Raw genomic sequence first — 8453 nt, 5'->3', positions numbered from 1 at the left:
TACCTTAATTGTTTGTGGCATACTTTCTACAAGGAGCTGGAAACATTCCTCAAAAATTTTGGTCCTTATAGACATGATGGCATCACGCAGTTGCTGCAGATTTGTCAGCTGCACATCCATGATACTCCATGATAATCTCCCGTTCACCACATTTCAAAGGTGCTCTATTGGATTGAGATCTGGTGATTGTGTAGGCCATTGGAGTACAGTGAACTCATTGTCACTGAAACCAGTTTGAGAAGATGTGAGCTTTGTGACATGGTGCATTACCCTGCTGGAAGTAGCCATCAGAAGATGGGTACACTGTGGTCATAAAGGGATGGACATGGTCAGCAACAATACTCAGGTAGACTGTCCCATTTAAACGATGCTCAATTGCTACTAAGGGGCCCAATATGTACAAAGAAAATGTCCCCCACACCATTATACCACCAGCCCGAACCGTTGATACAAAGACGGATGGATCCATGCTTTCATGTTGTTTATGCCAAAGTCGGACTCTGCCGCCTGAATGTTGCAGCTGAAATCGAGACTCGTCAGACCAGGCAACATTGCTCCAGTCTTCCATTGTCCAATTTTGGGGACTACTGTCATAGTTCATCGGCTTCAAGGTTCAACGTGTTGTGCGTTCAGAGATGGTATTCTGCATACCATGGTTGTAATAAGTGGTTATTTGAGTTAATGTTGCCTTTCTGTCATCTCGAACCAGTCTGCCCCTTCATGACATTTCCATCCACACAACTGCCACTCACTGGGTATTTTCTCTTTTTCGGACCATTCTTTGTAAACCCTAGAGATGGTTGTGTGTGTGTGCAAATCCCAGTAGATCAGCAGTGTATGAAATACTCAGACCAGCCCGTCTGGCATCAACAAGTCACTAAAATCCCCTTTCTTCCCCATTCTGATGTTCATTCATTCACATTCATAATACCTGCCCCCTTCCAATTGTTTACGTTACACACACACACACACACACACACACACACACACACACACACACACACACTATGCTCAAAAGTATTGGGATACCTGACCATTACACCAGCAGGGACTTTTATGACATTGCATTCTAAATACATAGACATTAATATGTACTTAGTCACCCCCCCACACACACACACTTTGCAGCTATAATGAGCTTCCAATCTTCTGGGAAGGCTTTCCACAAGATTTTGGAGTGTTTCTGTGGGAATTTTTGCCCATTCACCCAGTAGAGCATTTGTGAGGTCAGGCACTGATTTAGATGAGAATGTCTGGTTAGCAATCTCTGTTCTAGTTTATCCCGAAGGTGTTTGATGAGGTTGAGATCAGGGCTCTGTGGGGGCCAGTCAGGTTCTTCCACACCAAACTCTTCCTCATAAAGGTCCATAAAGACATGTGTGATGAGTTGTCCCTTGCCACTAAGGCTACCCCCGTGGGCTAAAAATGAAAACTGCTAAATTGACATACAAGGCCAATTTTAGGCATATCCAAAGTAGGTATTTTAAATACAGATCTTCAGTGGTCCCAGATACCCTTTATTAGGAGGCTCTTACCATTTCATAGGTGTGACCTATGACCTATTTGTGCATTCACCTTGCACCCTGACCTGTCAAAATGATGACACCACTTTTCTACCTTTTGTACACAAATTACAAGCAGAAGAGTCAGTCACATTTCAGCTGGATGGGTAGGGTGGGCATCATTAAAATGAATGTCTGCTATAGAATTATATACTTATTGTTAACACATCAAGTTGCCCAAATCCTTCTTCCGCACATGCTAATGCATGTTTGCCCAATACGTTTGGTGTGGTAAGGGGGCCCAACTGGCATACTCCTATTTGATATGGATCACAGAATCCAGTGGGTTGTGACTTCTGGATATATAGAGCTACAACAGTGTGGTCTACCTAGCCCAAACTAAATGACTAAAACACAACTGATTGCCATGACCTTCATATGCTTCACAGTGCACCCATGTTCTCTGCTGGGAAATTGACTTTAAGAAATGTATTGTATACCAACTATATATATTACCTGGTTTGTGTATAATGATATAAAAAAGGCTTTCTATGTGTATATATTTTTATGCATACGTATCAGCAATGTATAAGTTGTAGTGGTATTATTATATAACATTGTCTATTATATTTCTGACAATTAGCAGATAATGTAGAGAATTTGTTCTGAAATGTAACTGATAAATGAATTATAGCTTTTGAATTAAGCCAGCCGAACTGTACTGTTTTCTCGTATAAATGTATGTCTTTAATGTATTGAATAGTAAATTCCATAAAATGGGTTGTATACATGAGAACTTCCATGGATGGGCTACCTGGAGCTCTGTTTTTTGGGGGGGTGACTTTGTAAGGGGGTGGTGCTAGGTATATATAGTTGCGGGACTACTCTCAGACACAATTTATTAGGTGTAATGGATGACAGAAACTGACTCAGAGACAAAGGGTTTACCCAAAGGCTTTAGATTACACATGGAAGGTTCCCAGATATGCATACATATTTAATGGGGACATGGAGGGTAAGTATATTTCATATAAGGTTTACTTATGGCACATAAGCCAGTGCTACTTGTGCCAGATGGTTTTCACGCAATACCACCAAAAGACCGCACCTTTATTGTGGGAAAGTAAGTCCACTAGTGGAAACTTCTTTTTCACACTGGAATTTTGAAGGGCATTTCATTTATTTCCCTAGGAGTCTTGGAACCACCTTCAAAGGAGAAGGGATCTTTGGTTAGTATATTCCTGTGAGAATAAATCAAAGCCTAGCTTTTTGATTACCGGAGTCAAAGGAAGAAAATATGGATTTACACCAGTGCATGTACTACAATCAATGAAACATTAAAGTAAAAACTGGTGTGTCAATAAGGGGTGTCTATATTAAAACACAATATGTAAACTGAGAATAAGGAATAAAGGTTGCTATTTTTAAGCCTGGTTTTGGCTTGAGCTAAAGTGATCGTATGGGCAGAATACGAAACATATTCATTTCTGTTTGAACATCTTACCTCTTTTCATGTAACGTTGTCAATACGGCTCTATTGAAAATATATGTTTAATATTATGTCCCTAGTATTTACCGACCAGCAAGATATCAGGAATGTGTAGACTTTTCTCTGTTTTGCTGCCATCTACAGTATATGATAATCAGTGTTCATACAGACTTGTGCAAATATGCCTAATGTACCATTTTTTAGTTTACGGTCCATTTGTTTTTAGACAACAAATTTAGTTTCCGTTCAGATGAAAATAGTACAGCCTTTTCAATTTGACAACAACTTTTGTTGTCATTCACCCTCATTAAAGCACTCTCGCACTCCCTAACTTTTCTGCCGACTGTTTCTGCCCTGCTGTATCCTTTTCCGCAGCTCTGCTTCTTTTCTTGCCTTTCTGTCTTGCTTTTTCCTCCACTTCTCCCTGGTATCGGTTTCTTATCCAGGTGCTTCCACGACAGGCGGATCCTGTCGCTTTTGCAGAAGTACTCTAAGAGGCAAGAATATTGCAGATAGATTTTTCTGCGAATCTGTCTGCAATATTTTGGCATCCTGAAGCAATACAGCAAAAGAGCGGAGCCACTATGGGGGCAGCCTCTGCCTGGAGCTGTGGAAAAGGAGCAGGGGAAGGTGGGAAGCCTACGGCCTGGGGGGCAAGTCTAGTCAAGTGGCCCAATGTGCCACCAAATCAACCCATCATCTTTTCCTGATATTCTAACACATATTGATGTAATGTAATGGGATTGGGAGTACATCAGTACACTTAAAAAGTCACCATACATGGGACACCTGAAGCCACAATTTAGTGCCTTTTTAATAAAATATGCAGATTGAACTAAATTAGATTCAATAGTAGATTGAGTTCCTAGCACAATACCTTTACTTTTCAGCTCACTGATTTCTGGGCCCAGAAAGTTTTGTCCTCTGAAGTCACTACAAATTCAAGAGGGTGTTTTATCTCTGGATAAGTAAAAAGTTACATTTATCCCTACAGTAAGTAAAGTACTAGGAAACAGATGACCAAATACACACCAGGACAGGCTCTGCCACACTGAAACACAGACACACACACCAGGACAGGCTCTGCCACACCGACACCCAAACACACACCCCAGGACAGGCTCTGCCAGACTGACACCCAAATACACACACCAGGACATGCTCTGTCACACCGACATCCAAACACACACACCAGGACAGGCTTTGTCACACTGACACCCAAATACACACACCAGGACAGGTTCTTTCACATTGACACGCAAACACACACCAGGACAGGCTCTGCCACACCGACACACCCAAACACACACACACACACACACCAGGACAGGCTCTACCACACCAACACCCAAACGCGCACACACCAGGACAGGCTCAGCCACAACGACTTCCAGATCCACACACCGGAACAGGCTCTGCCGTACCGACAGCCAGACACACACCAGGACAGGCTCTGCCACACTGTGACAGGGCCAGGTTATCTGGAGTTGCCCTGGACCTCCTGTCTCCAGCAGAGGCAGATATTTTCTGGCTCGGGTTGTCTGGGGGCAGTTTACACAAAGTGTTTTGTTGTGCGACGGTTTTGGAGGTCTTTGTTGGGGGATTTGTGTGCGGCTTAGCCGGGTCATCGAGTGCATCTGTGTTCTGTTTCTGATCCCATGGCCCAGTAATATTTTATAGGATGTTTTGAAGTTATAGCCAGACTGAATGTGGCTGCAACTCCAGCCCTTCAAGGGGGCAATCATGTAACCTGGCTGGAGCTCTGTTTACCCAGACAGCAGCCTTGCTACAGGCGGGGATAACACAGGCGGGTGTACCCCATTGTATCTCTTAATCCCCTCACCTTATCCATTGCCTGTGTACTCCCCGAGCTGATGGAATTTGGGGTTGGGTTCTGTGTGCGTTCAGAACGTCTGGTAAAGGAATGTTAATAGAATTAAGGAACTTTATAAGTTCTATGTGTTTGTAATAAAAGTGGTTCTTGAATTGCATGAATTGTGGTCTGACTGATCCGTAGATAGCAGGAGCTATCCGTATGAGGGCACTGACTGGTGATTCCTCAGCCCTCAAACAGGGGTACCCAACCTTGGATATGGTGACCAGGTCCGTGGGCCGGGCGGCCGGCAGACCAGCATTCAAAGTGGCCGTCGTGCGTGCAAAGTTAAAAACAGCCGCTGAAATGCCTTATACTCCCCCCCCATATGCCACTCTGTCCCATGATATGCCTTTTAACCCCCAATATGCCAGAGTGGCATATAGGGGTATAAGGCATGTCTGGAGGCAGAGTGGCATATAGGGGATATAAGGCATTTCTGGAGGCAGAGTGGCATATAGGGGGTTAAAACGTATATCATGGGGCACAGTGGCATATAGGAGGGTATAAGGCATATCAGAGAAAAAAATAGTTTACATTAATATTTATTAGTAAAACTTTTCCCCTATATGGTCATCTTATATTCAGGCTTTTTCTTTTTTTCCTAAATTAATATTCAGATTTTGAGGGGTTGTCTTATAATCGCCTGTCCTGGTGTGTGTGTGTGTGTGTGTTTGGATGTGTCGGTGTGGCAGAGCCTGTCCTGGTGTGTTTTTGGGTTTGTCGGTGTGGTAGAGCCTGTCCTGGTGTGTGTGATTGGGTGTGTCATTGTGGTAGAGCCTATCCTGGTGTCTGTGTGGCAGAGCTTGTCCTGATGTGTGTGTGTTTTGGTCAGTGTGTGCACTGTACTTATTGTCGTGATAAGTTGATTTATTTAATGTTTACTTATCCAGAGAGAAAACACCCTGAATTTGTAGTCACTTCAGAGGACAAAACTTTCTAGGACCAGAAATCAGTGAGAGGAAAAGTAAAGGTTTTGTGTTATTTACTCTATTTCAATTTGCATATTTTATTAAAAAGGATTAGTGCCACTAAATTGTGGCTTTAGGCGTCCCGTGTATGATGACTTTTTTTTAGTGTACTGGTGTACTCCCAATCCCATCACATAAGATTCTATCTTATACTATCAGCCGAGCACTGATGTTTTCTTCGGTGCACATGGATGCCGAGAAGTTCAGATTCTATCTATTCTGTGTATTTTCTTTATTTCCGTAAAAAGGCCCACCAAAATCCTCCGCACCAGGCCCATGATGCTCTTAATCTGGTCCTGGTCTGATCCTCTTCTGCACACACTCCTGTTTAAGTGAAAAAATTCCTTTGTGTTCCCTATTGTCATTGAACTAAACTACTGGTACAGGTAGAGACTTATGCCTAGAATGGTGGGTCCTGGGGTGCAAAACCACGGGGTTAGGTAATCCCCTTTAGCAATCTGCCCTTCTGCTGTGCCCCCAGTTGTGAAAATTATTGGGGTGAGTCAGAGCTGGCCCTAGAAGTGTGGAAGTGAGAGGCAGTCATAACCCATGTTACTGCAAAATTGAGCGCTGGTTTTAGTACCAGGTTCTTAGATACACACTAAGAGTCCTTAGTACTATATAACACAGGATCCTATTCTGTATCCAAGCAACACTTTAACTGTCTGAATTGTTCTGGTCTCTTTGGTTTACCTCCCACAATGTTACATGTCCCAGAGGTAGAAGTACAGCAGCTTATGACTCTCAACAGGACTGTGCACGCGTGAGGTAGATGTGTGTACTGGGATGTTGTGTGTGTGGGGATGTGTATAATGTTACACTGTGTGTGGTGTAAATGTACGGTGTTAGAATGAGTGTCTGCCAGTGTACAGGGTTAGGCTGTGTGTGTGTGTGTGTGTGTGTGTACAGTTCTAGATAATATGGTGATGTACCCTGTGTACCTGGGTCAGCTGCCCCTACACAGGAAATAATTGCTTTGTACAGCTCCCTCGCTGCTCAGTCCTGCTAGGTCTTAAAATATATGCTATGTAAAAGAATGAGAGAGACCCAAGTGAATATTCTTGCCTAGAGTGCCACTTGGTCTGGGATCAGTCCTACTGAGGGCATAGGGAGCATACAAACTAGCCACAAACACAGGAAAATAATGTGAGCTGCCCAATAGACACTCGGTAATGCAGGTTACAGAGGTAAGCAAATGCATTAAAGGGGTAAGCATAATGTAAACAAATGTTACAATAATCAATTTATAAAAAGGCCTATACAATTTATTGAAGATGCAGTATTGCATTTAAAAAAATACTTGCAATAAAAACTTTGCACTTTACGGTTTATTTAACTGAGATATATCCCAAAATCAAACCTCCTTTTTTGAGTGCCTGATTCATAAAAAGATTAAACAAGAGGCAGTTTAGTTCAGTGCCCAAAGAAAAATGGTTGCCTTAACATCTGTCTGAAAAGATGAGCAGACAAAAAAAATACGGGGCTACAAGGCCATCGTTAATATTGATTGCCCCCCCTGTGCTCCCCAGAATGTAGTCACTCCCTTCACCCCAAAAAAAACCACAAAAATACTTGCCACAGATTAGAAGGAGTGTTCGTGCCACATGCTTAGGGCAGGGGAGGAGCACAATACTAGGCCGGCTTTAAGTGTGCTGGCACCTTATGTGGGCCACTCCCGTGGCACTCCCCATCCTTTCCCCCCAAAGTCCCTTTGTCACTGTGCCACACCTCACTTTCCTCCCCTATGTAGTGCAGGTATACATAAATACACATGGAAACAGAGCTTTGCAGTTATAGATCAACTAACTGAATAAGACATACAAACCCTGGACCTAGATTCTACACATTGGACTTGCTCAGCACCAAGATTGCATCCACAGGACTTGCTCAGCAACTACATTCCACACAACGGATTTGACTCAGCACCCAGATTACATCCATATGAGTTGCCCAGCTCCCAAATTTCATCCACAGAATTTTCTCAGCACCCAGATTACCTTTCTTTGTCTCATGTCTCCATTTTCTCTTTATCTCCCTACTTTCTCTATCTCTTCTCCTCTTTATCTCTTCCGAGGGATATCTGTGCGTGTAAATCCTCCCTTTATCTTGGGCCGGTTAGAGGGTGATCAATGATCTTTCCGACCCGCCCTGCCTCTCCAGCAGCGGGCAGTCCAGTCCGCCTCTGAAGAGAGCTTGCAGAGTGGCTGACACCTCACTGACAGGGGAGGGCTGGCACTTTATGGCCCGTGGGGCAAGTACAGCCCATCAGCCCATACGCAGTGGCACATTCATTCCTAGCTAGCAATGCTAGCACACACTCCCTCACACACTTACACATTCATGATCATACACACTTACATATTATAGCTCTCTGTGCGAGCAGCCTTGCTTTTACTTCGGGATTGAGTAACCTTGCGTTACGTGACCTGCAGCGTTCCTGTGTGGGTCTGTGCAAAATTGCTGACAAAAGACCTATAGCTTGTATAAGTATATATATATTATTTTGAGCTGATCAAACACTACATTGGTGTTGGTCATATACATGTACCTTTAACAGATATAATAAGGTTACAAAGCAGATAACGGAAATTATGCTAGAAAAAACACCAAAACATAAG

The sequence above is a fragment of the Spea bombifrons genome, chromosome 3, assembly GCF_027358695.1.
Source record: "Spea bombifrons isolate aSpeBom1 chromosome 3, aSpeBom1.2.pri, whole genome shotgun sequence".
NCBI lineage: Eukaryota > Metazoa > Chordata > Amphibia > Anura > Pelobatidae > Spea > Spea bombifrons.
The sequence above is the reverse complement of the archived record's forward strand: the minus strand, read 5'-3'. Positions refer to the sequence as shown.